A 12,989-nucleotide genomic window follows, 5' to 3' on the forward strand; every position below is an offset into this window, starting at 1 on the left:
CGGGCGAGGCTCCGGGGGCGGGGAGAACGCCCTCCTGGCGGGCGCTGGGCCAAGTTCAGGAGCTCCTCTCTCGCCTCCCGGCTCCCCTCGGCCCGCGGCCCGGGCCCCTGGTCCCCGGGTGGCCAAGAAGCTCCAAGCTCTCCGAGCGCGTGGCGCCGGCGGCGGCGGCGGCGGCGGCAGCGGCTTCTGGGTTCCTGGGTCGGCCTGGGCTGCGGAGAGTCTACGCGCACCCCATCCCCCTCCTGGGCACTGAGGCCGGAGGCGGCGCTGACAGCTCCGGACCCGGGCCCGGTGCCTCTCATCCCCTGTCCCCTTTGTGATCGCATCCCTGGCCTCGGAGCCCTTCCGCCCCGCCCCATCGGCTGCAGCCGCGCCGAGGTCTCCAGCCCGGAGGGACTGATGCCTGGTGTCCCGGGCCCTGGGCCGGCGAGCTCAGTTAGGAGCTATGACCTTGGGGCAAATAGGGATACGGTCCTTGAGGCGCTGAGACGCGAGCAGCTTAGGGCTGAGAACCACGCGCCCCTTGCTGGAACGCCGTGGAATAAACCAAAAGAGAGGAGGGACGGTGTCTTTTGCTTAAGTCCAAACTGAAGAGAGACTCAGTTTAAGAGAATGCATTTCTTTGCGAGCTGTCACGGTCTCAAGCACTCATGAAGTGTTCATCTCCTGCTACCTTCTTTCTTCTCTTTAAAAAATTAACTTTGGGGGAGAGACGTCCTGGTCGAGTACATATTGATTTAAAGCAATCAAAACTTCTGAAGCATCATTTTTCTAACAGGAATTGGGTAAAAGAAAGTATTTCTTGCAGAAAGATGAGAACTTTCCTTGGCTGGCATCTGGCATACGTGAGAACCAATTAAAAGAAATTTAAGAGAGGATATTTTTGAGACAAGGCAGCATTATGGCTTTCCTGGGCCCTAGGCATTTTGCCTTTATGGGTCCCTCCTTCATAAACACACACACACACACAAACATATACATGTATTTATGGCTGTGTTGATATAAAGATTAATATCTGAATAGTATATTTTTAAACATTTTCTTTGATCTAAATGTTCATTGTTTTTCTTCTGATTTTAAAAGAAAATATCTTCGTGGATATCTGAAAGCGTTGTGGGCCTGAGGCACTGTTTTTCCTGTACCTAATGGATAAGTCAGGACAGTTTTGAGGTGGGGACAGAATTCATTTCCCTCAAGAGACTTTGACACAAAAAGGGAAGAAGGATTTTCTGTCCTGTGGATCTCTGGAATCTTTGAGAGCATAGTATTAGAGTTAAAATTGGGGCAGTAGGACATAGTTTTACACAAGTCTATCAGCCTTAATATCATATTACTTATATAGATAAATAAAAAGATAAATTATAGTATTAGCGTAAATTTTTGCAATGTTGATCTTAAAATAGTTATTTAGTATTTATTTCAGTCAGTTCCCCACGAATAAATGTGATTCACATTTAGATTTACTTGTTCTTGTCCTAAGACTCCAAAAAAGTGTGTCCTCTTTCTGTTGGGGCCTTTTGGTTGATGTCACCATCAATTCTTAGGCAATGAGCTATTTTTTATTTCTAGTAACATCACAAAATGTAGTTCGTAGTTACAAAGAACCTTTTATTTATTTATGCCTCTTTAGCTGCATAATCTCTCATGGAGCCCAGTAAAATAATTTTGATTCTTTGTATAATTTTCAAATATTTATTTAATACAAAAGAAGAGGGCCTTGCAGTTGCTATGAGATTTTTCACTAGGCCCTGAGGATATAAAGTTGGTAAGTGCTAAGAGTTGAATACTAACTCCATGAATGAAAAGTGGGTTCTAAAGATTCTGTGAAGGTAGTCAGGCTTTCACATCTGCTGGAATCCTTGTCTCTCTCTCATTTTCTGTGAAGCTGGTTGGTGGCTTTACTAACATGGAAATAATAGGAGCATATTTTGATTATTAAATACCTCTAAAACTTCAAACACCACCAACCTGCAGTTCAGAAAATAGATTCTTATTATTCAAGTGAGTTTCCTCCTTCTCAGTCACTTCTGGAAAATGAACTCATTTTCAGTGGAGCAGGCCCTCTCCACAGAGCTGCGCTTGGAGAGAATATCACATGCTCACTGCAGGGCAGAAAATATCTCACCTTTGGATATTCAGCAGAGATCTACATTTTTTTATTAACTTTTCTTTATTACAGTGATTGTCTTAGCATTTTGTTTTCTGTCCACTTTTTTTAAACGATGGAAATACATTCCTTCATATAGATACATTCAAAATGTAACTTTATTTTACTGAGGGCATTCTTAGCAGACTGGTTCACTTATGTTCAAAAGACTACTCTAAGATTGAATTTTTAAATATAAAAAATATTAATTATCCCATACCCATGTTTCTGCTAGAGGGAAAGACTTGTTCATTTAAGAATAATTCTAAATAAACTGTACAGTACCTGAAGAAAGGCACTTTTTTTCCTGCCCCAAGAGGAAGAATTGGCAGGCTATATATATCAGGGAACTATAACACAAAAATCTTGAAGTCCACGCTCTAAGTAGCATAATAAAAAGGCTTCTAACATATTAATCTTAGTAAAAATATAAAATAAAGTGGAAAAATCTTTGCTTCCCCCCTCCAAGTAAAGATACTGTTAATATATTTTACAAAGTGAAATATACATAGTTTATTAAACATTTAACTACAAAACTAATAAGATGATAAAAAATTAACTAATCTCATGTTTGTTACAATTATAGTTTTCAAGTAAACATCTGTGGAGGCTAAGAGCCCATGCCTTCTTGGACCTCACATAGGTCTTTGCACACATATTCGTCCATTCCTAGTATTTTCAATACCACATCCCAATCAGACACTACTATGATCATCAAGTTGTAATCGACCACCCCAATTAGCTGTTGGCTGCTCATTTGTAAAGTAGGAATAATGAGACCCACCTCAGGGTTATTGTAAGGATTCACTTAGGGACTGTGTATAAATCACGGGCTACATGAAGGCACTCAGTAAATGGTGGCCGTTCAGTTCACCCCAGACAGTGTTAAACCGTTAGAATATAATGTAATGAATGCAAAATGAAATACCTGGGCAAGGTTCAGGGGAATGATTAAGAAGAATGAGCCTCCAGCAATCTGGGGGTTTTTTGTGGGGGGAGGGAGGAGTGTTCAGATCATGGAGAAGTCCATTCTAGCATACTTGCAATATTTGTTTTTCTTATTAAACTGAGCTACCTGAGGTTGGGAACTGTATACCATTATTCACCTCCGAATCCTAGATATCTATCACTTTTATCTGGCATGAGCCTCAGGATGCAACTAGTAACTACCCAAGTAATGCTCTTTGAATTCTGAAGTCATTAATCCAAACGGAGGCAATAGCAGTTTCTCTGTACAGAAGCCAGTCAGTTAACAAATAACATTGTGCTGAAATTAGACTTGGTTTTGAATGTGGGCTAATTTACTAGGACTCTGACCTTAGGCAAATTGCATGGTCTTGCAAAGATTCGATTTCCTCATTTGAAAAACTAGGATAATAATATTACGTGCCTGCTAGAGTTGTGGCAAGGACTAATGTATACAATTTGTATAAAAGATATAAAAGATTCAGCACAGTGCCAATATTTAGAATTTGAGAAGTCCTACTTATCAATGCTACTATTATATGTTTTTTGAACTCCTATTATGTGCTTACTATACTTTTAGGCACTAGGTGGGCTGTAAAAGCTGTAGTCATCTATCCATTCACTCATTCAATAAATCTATCAAGTACTGTTATGTGCCAGGCTGCAGCACAGGGGCTACAGCCATGAACCAGATCAACAGAGTCCCTGTCTTAATGGAGCTTATACGGGGACAGATGGGCGTAGAATACAATAAATGAATAAGCAACAAGAAAAGTGAATTTCCAGTGAGGTAATGAAAAATGGGGTAGATGTTATTGTAGGTGCAGTGGTTATGGTAGACCTTTTGAAGGCAGTGGCGTTTCAGGAACCAATAAGAAAGAATCTGGGGAAGGACATTTCAAGCAGAGGAAAAAGTAAGTGTAAAGACCCTGATCAAGGACATTTCTAGAACAGAAAAACTTGTGACAGGAGCATTCTGATTGAGGAAAAGAAAACAAGGAGGTAAGGTCAGAGGCACTCAGGGGTGGCCACCTGCAGAGCCTTTCGGACACTGTTCCCTGGGAAGGATTTTGTACTAGTTACCCTGGAAGCTACTAGGAGTTTGGAAGGAAGGGAATGATACAAACTGCAGTAATATAGTGTGTTTCAGAACTAGAAGGAATTCAGAGATTATCTAGTCTGAGTATTTGTTTTATGGATGAGGAAATTGGTAGAGGTTCCCGGAATGCACGTGCTGTTCCCTCACTTCCTTGCCTTTGACCATCTGACGATGACTTTTCACAAGAAGACTCAAACTGCTTTTCCTGACCCAGAAAGCCATTTTAATCCTGGTTCTGGCTTCTCTCTTGGCCTCTGAGTCTCTTGACATTCTTCTACCATAGAATGAGAGGCAGTATCCCACAGCAGCCAGGAGCGCAGGTTTCCTGAGTTTGGATACAGGTTCCACGACTTACCCTCTGCTCAGCCTTGGATGACTTATTTCACCTCCTTGAGCCGCAGTTTCTACATCCAAAGTGTAATAGGAGTACCTAGGGTTGTTGGGAGAGTTCGATGGGCTAATTTGTGTGATTTAGTCATATAAGCTAGCGTGATGCCTGGTGCTGTTAGCTACTCCATTAGGATTCTTGTTAGTATAGCAGAGAGGCATAGAACTGTGCAGGGGGAATTAGCTGTGTAAGAAGATGGAACTGAGTCCAGATTCTGGCTCCGACACTCATGTGCTGCGTCCCTATCACCTTCAGTGAGCTACACGAGCCTTCTGAACTTAAATTACTTTATTTGTAAAGTAGGGGGAAATTCTAGTTCCAAAGCATTATGTTGAGAACTGATGCCTGGAAGGCAGCAGATACAGTTCTGGAACATTTTCCTTATTGAATAAATGGTATAATTTTTATTACAGTACTTCCCATTGTAAAATCGTGAAATGGCTTTTCTGTTTCTCATTTAGATGAAAAAACTCACATTTACTGAAGGAACATTTTTAGAGTTCCTACTCCTTTAAAAAAAAGTAACATTTTTGGGAATCTGATTATGCCGCAAGCATGATTCTGAAGGTTTTACACAGCCCTGAGGCATAGATGTAGGTCAGTTTGCCCCAAAAGGGGTTGTCCTACTTTTGAGTACTTGGCCGTCTGCTGTGCGGCCTGAGGTGTTACAGTAACAATGCATTCGGGTCATGCATGCAATAACTGCTCTGTAAAACAAAGTTATATCAACACACTTGTCATTTTTAGGGTTTCCTACCAAAACCCCTCTAATCACTAAAGTGGCAGGAGATAGCACCAAGTATACATCTAATAAACAGAGAAGTTCAACTTCCCTTAGTAAACTGCTTTTCAGACTTTTAAAACATTAGTTCTTAAACATGTATTTTTCTTTCATGATAACTAGTAACATTTCAACTTTTCTGTAGTAATAAATCTATTTAGTTTTTAAGAGTAGTTGGTGAATTCAAACACTGCTTCAATCAACCAGAACCGGAATGGGAATATTAAGTGGGACAGTTATACTAAAAATGCAAATTATACATTTAAAACATTTTATCTTCCATGGTAGCTGCCACATGTGGCACCAGGAGTCCTCAAGAAAAGTCCTTTAAGAAAAGTCCACCTCTTCTTAGAGCACTGGTTCTCAACTGGGGGCAAAGTTGACAATGTCTAGAGATGTTTTGGTTGTCACAACTAGTGGGCGGTAGTGTCCTCCTGGCCCTCAGGAATGCTGCTAAACACCCTATAACGCACACAACAACCCCCGTTCCAAAGAATTATTCCATCCAAAATGTTAATAGTACCACGATCATGAAATTCTGCCTTAAGAGTATCTGTAAGGTAATGCTTTTATAAAAGATACGTACATATCCAGCAACTCATGAGCCCTGGAACAGTGCTTTGCCCATAATATGCCCTCACCCTTTTTTTTTTCCGGTTGGATTGGATAGACAAGCATAAAGTCTCAGCTCCGCACCTTACAACTACTGTGTATTCACTTTGCTTCAGCATATCTCCAATAATGGCTTTCCTACCCAAATCGTGATAGTTGGTTATGTCAGTAGTAACTTCATCACATGATTAAACGCCTCATTTGCTTACAAATCACCACCTTGTATGGGGAATTTTTGAATTCCTTTTAGTAACAAGAGCAACTTAACTTTTCCATGCAAGGGGAATGATAAGCATGACAAGTAGTTTTTTCCCCCTTATCCACGGCAAAAGTCAGGATTCACTGGTGTCATAGACTAGAGGCAAAACATACTCTCCCATCCCAAATTTTAAATTTGAATATATGCTTTTAATGATTTTTTTGTTGTTGTTTTAGGTTGTTGATTAGGGTGCCTTCAAATGTCTCCCTGTATTCGTGTCTTTTCCCTGCAAAGAGAACCTAGCTTTTAGCCATCATTTTAAAGACAGGAGTAAAGTAAATTACTTTATGCTTCTAGGGCCTCGCTCATGCCAGAAGAGCCTATGGAAGGCTTAGATCCAGATAAATTTGGTTTTCTGAAAACTGTCTTAAGAGTATACAAAGGGGAAACCAGCACTTTTATAATTCTAAAGTATATATGGATAGGCCACAGGAAACAGAAAGGTTACCTTTTATAATTCTATAGTTTGCTCATATTGTCCTTATCCAGGTTAATCCTAAAGAGAAAATAAGACTATTTTATGAAAGAAAAGATATCGTGAAAGTTTGGGACTGCCGAATGAGGATTTGGGGGTAGAAAAGAAGTAGTCTGTAACCTGAAAGTATTGCTCCTGATGTTGAAATGACAGCATTTTCTTTATACTTCTTTGCTTCGTATTACTTGTGTGTATTTGTTTTACCACTTCACAGAAATTTTCTTTGTTTTACAAGCCACAACATTTTCAAAGTTATTCCCTACAAGTTACTTCCCTATTTCTTAGTACCTCTCTTTCTCTTTCCCTTCCTGCTCCTGCCCCCCCCAACCTTCTTCTTCTTCTTCTCCTCCCCCTTCTTCTTCTTTTCCCTCCTTCTCCTCCTTCTTCTTTCTCTTTCACTTCCACCTGAGCATAGTGCCTTGTACACAATACACACTCGAGTGAATAAAGTTCCACATGTTAATGCTTTAAGGGATAGAAAGAATGGTACAGTGCATATCCCTTGAGTTATCTTTGATATGATGGGATGCTTTTCCTTTCTTCTTTTTCTTGTTTTTTTCTTTTGCCATCTTTGACTGAGCTGAAAGAGTTTATAACCAATTCAAAAAACCACCCAACCCAAGGTCGAAACTGGTCAGTCAGAACTGTGTGCTACACTTGTCACATTCATGGCAGGGCCTACTGGCACTATTTTTCTAAAACATATGATAGAATTATCCTTTCTACTTCTACTCTCAGCTAATCCCCACTATGTGAGACAGTGAATGCAACAGTGGCCCAGTGAGGTGAGGAATCACAGAACAGAGTGAAGTCAACAGGCTGGTAGGAGGACACCTCCTAAGCTGATCTTGTTAGTGGAAGGCTCCAAACCAGCAACCTCCGCACGCAGTGCACACACCTTGGGGTACACCTAAAGGATCGCTCCATGGCAGGAAGAAAACAGGAGACTGTTTCTCTTAATAGTTATTTTTTCCACTCCCTGAAAATGTCCACTTATTTATATTTTATAACATACATAGTCGTATCATCCGTGACTGTATAATTTACTTGTAGAAATTCTATATTGGGGGTTCATGTTCTAAAACTGGGCCCTCATGGCTATACCATCTGGAAAAAATCTCAAGTCCACTGTTGGCCTAGAGGCTCAGTTGACCCAGGGCCTGGGTTTGCAGGTCGCCTGTGCCCTTGTTTCTGCTATCACTTCCTTCTTTCCAATGGCACTGATATCACTATTTATCACATATTTCATGCCCAGTGTGCTGGGCGCCATGGCCGTGGCCGATAAGGCCTTCCCCTCTGCAGTCACAGCTACGGTTAGTACAATTTCTCTTGAATAATGTTTGAAGGTGCACTTTTTCTTTCCTTTTTTTTTTTTTTTTCCCTCTTCCTAGGTGCTTCCAGGTAGATCCTTGACCTACTTTTATTTTTTTCATACTCGACACATAACTGCTTTTGAAAAGCATGAAATCCTTTCAACAAAAGGGTTTTTTTAGTCACTTGTGTGTACTTTTTTAGTCACTTGTGTATACATCAGCTATTGAATGCTTCTGCCTAGCTAAAACCACATTCTTAGCAAGCTGCAAACTTTTTTCTTTGCTCCTCGTGGTTATTTCATAATTCCTCTGAAACTCCCCACCCCTCCTGGGGCCTAATCAATGTTCCATATCAATTAAGCTGCTAAGGACAAGAGGCTTAGTACACCTCACAATCTTGACAACAGGCCCTTTGTTAGAGAAAACAAACTAAAAGAAAGAAATTAGACCTCTGATGAAATATCATTAATACTTATTTTAATTAAAAAAATGTATACAGGCAGCTAGCAATTTATACTTCAAGTTATAAATTGAGCAGCCAAGTACCATTTCCTACCCCCTTTCCCACCCGTCAAAAGAGAACTTGAGTTTGATTTCTGGTAAATTCACTGTCTGAATAAATGTTTTTCCCAAAGAATCCTCCACTGTATTGTAAAGTAAGCTCTAGGTAGTAATTAAAAGTGTGTGAGGATATATGTGGGGTATAAGTCTGTGTTGTTTGTGGAGGGCAGGACATCTACCTGAACTGACCATCAGTTTGCTTGGAGTGGGGCAGAATGTGTCAGTTGAAAATGTTTATTGAATTTTCAAAAGTATCATAGTTTGCTCATTTCTGGCCATAACACAAGCATTTGAGTTAAAGAGTTATCTTTATTATGTATGTGGAATTGCTATGAGCACAAAGCATAACTAAAATCACAAATGAGAAAATAAAGGCAAATTTATAAAAGTTCAAGCACTAGCATGAATCGTGCAAGTTAGGATCACCAGAATCCAGTGTCACAGACTCACTGCCAACTACCTTCAGTTTGCACGTTAGAAGCGTGGGTGCTAAGAGATAAATACTCCTGTAGAGAATCTCCTTTTGTATCTCTTAAAATATGTCTCTTCTATTTACAAATGATAAGGTTTGGATATATGCAAAACTCCCTCTTTGCTGGCATCCACACTCTCTGAGAGACAAGCCTGAGTGGCAGCAATAGAAACCCACGCTTTTCTCCAAGAGCCCTTCGAGATATCAGTCACTGACCTTCCTAGGATGAGGACACAGCTCCCACCAGCTCATGGACATAGACTGGCATTCACTATCTCAGGATTCTCACTGCCTCCTCCACCTGTCCATCCGTCCACGCATCCATCCATTCCTCCGTTCAACAAGTACTTTTCGAGAACTGGCTACGTTCCAGGTAATTGTGTCAGGTACTGGGGCCTCTGTAGTATAGCAAGACAGAGAAAGCCCTCACCCTCCTAAAATCTCCCTGCCCCCACTACTCATCACACATATACACACACATGCACACACCGACTTGCATTACACATAGACTTTACAAGTAATCTTGTTACTCTTAAAATTAATTCCTGGTGCAAGAACCTGAGCCCCAGGTCTTCACTGGACAGTAGTTTCCTTACTACCAACTGTCTAACTGCACCTTTTCCTGCTTAGTTCTCAGTTCTTCCCCGGGCTGGGCGCCACCCTTCCAGATTCTCTGCTTGGCTTGTACAATCCCCTACTCATGTCAGGCCCCTTCTCTGGGGTCCTGCATTCCATTAAATCAATCACACACACAGGAGGCAGAAGTGTGAATTCTTTGAGCCCAGGCTGCATTGTATTTTCAAACGCTTCCATCTGTAATATACTTTCATGGGACTCAAGTGCCCTTAGGGGAATGACTTCCCTCGAACAAATGTGTTTGGAACTATCCGAATTTGAAATGAGTAAGTATGATAAAAATGTATGGACGTGCTGAAACATAATATGTACATTTAATAGCCAAAATTATTTTCCTGAGCTTCCAGACTCCTCTACCTGGAGATAATTTAAATACAAGGAAGAATCTGATTCCTTGTTTACTACACAGAGCCAATTCTCACCTGGCTAAAATTAGCTTTTAAATCACTGGGTTTTATGCTGCAGCAGTGTACTTGGTCCCCTGTGACTGCACCATTACACGCACTCACTCCTGCTAATTACCTGTGATTATCTACCTGGTCAAGTTGTCAAAAGGCTGCCATTAAATGCCTTCAAATATAAAGTAGTTCATTAGTTCTCTAGTCCTTCCCTGGATCCTGGATTTTATGCCTCGACTGTTTTATTTCCTTTTGTACAATTGAAGCTGAGTTGCCCCCAGATGGATAAACTCATCTCCCAGGATTGCTTGTGCATCTCATTCGGGATCCTGATTTTATGACATGCCTAGACAAGCCCCACATTAATTTCATGGCAAAAGACTTTCTGTACTTATAATGGGGATAGATTTTCCGCTTCACACAGCATTTCGAGGGACCCTATCCTGCCAACATTCCAAAGTCAGCAAGACAGAATGAACACCGTGGTTCTCCCACCTCTCCAACTTGGTTTCTTTTTTGGATGTTTTGCTAATCGTACACTTCCTCAGAAGGTCAGGTGCAAGGCTCCGGAATCAAACCTTCCTCCAGAAAAATTTTCTCTCCGCCAATCACCCCTTCTAGCTTTCTGCTGGTTTCTAATGTGGCCACATCTTGTTTTTCCTGCTGAAAAGTGTGAGACAAGAGTTATCACCATTGTTTTTAGAAACCATTTCACCAATGCCAAGTACAGAGGGAACTCATTAGGGGAGCCCATTATGGTAACTCCTAAGTATTATCTGAATTGATAAGATATGGATTCATGACCTTACTCATAGATAAAGAAACATGATTTTAGGTGTTGAATAAGCCATTATTTTTCTTGCTTGAAGTTAAATTAACTTACAGAAGATAATAGTTAACCCCTTTCGAGAGTTTTATTACCTGCTAGAATAACTACTCTAAGAGGTTTACATATATTAACTCATTTAATTCCTAAAATAACCATCTGAGCAGGTACTATTATCATTCCTGCTCACTGATGAAGTTAACATGCCTGCGAACATGTATCCAGGAAGTGTTGTGTACATTGCTCAGGCCTCCAGAAGACTGAACAGAGCTGAAAAATACTCATTTCTCATTTGTCTCAATTTTAGTGTAGCAACTACTAACTCACAGGCCTCACTTTTGGCTATTAAAATTCTCAGAAATATGTAAGATTCTCTCACCATCTTTTCTGCTGCAGATAGATATTGATGGTTAATATTGAACATTTGAGAAAAGGAAATAGGGTGTTCAGTATTTAAAGATAAAAACCCTAATTGCTCAGCAAATGGCATTTCATTTGTCAGTTTTGTAATTATTTTGCTGCCATCTAGTGACCCAAAGGAAATTTTTTAAATGTGTTGCTGCCATCTAGTGATCTAAATGAAAATAACATGCAAACTTGATTTTGCCTTACTTGCATTTCAAGTCTTTAAGTGCTACCTTAGGAGTCATTTAAAAAAATCGTTAAATCTTTACATACTAACGTAAAATTCTAAAAATATGACATTATTCTTTTTTCTTACTTCTTACTTACTCTTTCTCCACTAAAATAATGTATTTCGCTCATGTCCCCAGTTCCTCTTTAATACCAAATAAGACGGTATTAGAGGAAAAACTAAAATATAATTAATTTTATTTATGCCTGATATCTGATGTGGTTTTGGGCCATATGTGTTGTTTTAGAACAATTTTATTTGTGCCAATTCTTATTTGAGTAACTAACTCAATTTTTCCCATCTATCCAAGCTTGTTTATAGTTGATCAAATTCACCCATATTTATTTGATTATATAAATGATTTTAGTTAGACACAAATCTGCAGTTTTACATGTTCTATGTAGAATACTTTCTATTCATCTACATATTCACTGGTTACACATAAAGAATTTTGGATCAGTGCTCCTGAATACCTGAATACTTCTTCTTAAATATATTGTCTCCCCATTAAAGGGGTAGGAACTACATATGCACTCTCAAAATGTAACAATGCCCTATATTCAGTAAATTCTTGCTGATGACGCCCCATTCCTAGACTTTTAGGGATATAATCGTCTGACTATTATAACACACTTCATTCAAGTTAGTTTCTGCTCTTCGGTGAAGTTTTAGAGTATCTGAAATGATTACATCCCGAAGAAGAAAAGTCTGCAGATGTGGCAACATTTTCACCACAGCAGCTCCTAGCCACGTCTCCTCTGTAGGCTGTGTATGCCTAAAATGTAATTATTTGGAAGCCTGTGCTTGATCAGGAAAACGATCCCCCACCCCCACCCCGAGTAAGGACACAAGTGTGGTTTCAATATTCTAGTGGACATTTATAACTCAGCACTTTGAGTTGCAGGGCGAAGTGGAGGGGAAGTTTTAAGCTGGGCGATAACTGTGATCACTGGTAATGACTTGGATGGGGGGCAGAGAATATATGTTCTACTGGAAAGCTACCACCTGAAGCTAAAAAGATAATTTTCCAAGGAGAACTAAACTAAATGAAATGAGCAAAAAACAGTATTCTTCTTAATCCTGTGTTGTTCGAGAAGATGAGTATTTTGTCCTGGGCTCATCTATGTTCATGACATCATTTATTCACCACATATTTATTGAGTGCTTATCAAGTGCCAGACACCATACTAGGCAAAAAGGGGAATGTTAGTGTATGAGATTCATGTCTGTGCCCTCATGGAGCTCACGGTCTAGGGAGATACCTTCTCTTGGTTAGACATTTTCCCTTAAAACTGTTCCAGCCTTGTCCAGCCTATGTCCTTGAGTACACATGACTGCAGATGGAATTAAGTCATATGTTCCTCCACCACATAGAGTGTACACTGGATACATTTTTACAGTGCTCCCAGCCTTACCAAGTAAG

Source organism: Hippopotamus amphibius, chromosome 5, assembly GCF_030028045.1.
Source record: "Hippopotamus amphibius kiboko isolate mHipAmp2 chromosome 5, mHipAmp2.hap2, whole genome shotgun sequence".
Classification (NCBI taxonomy): Eukaryota; Metazoa; Chordata; class Mammalia; order Artiodactyla; family Hippopotamidae; genus Hippopotamus; species Hippopotamus amphibius.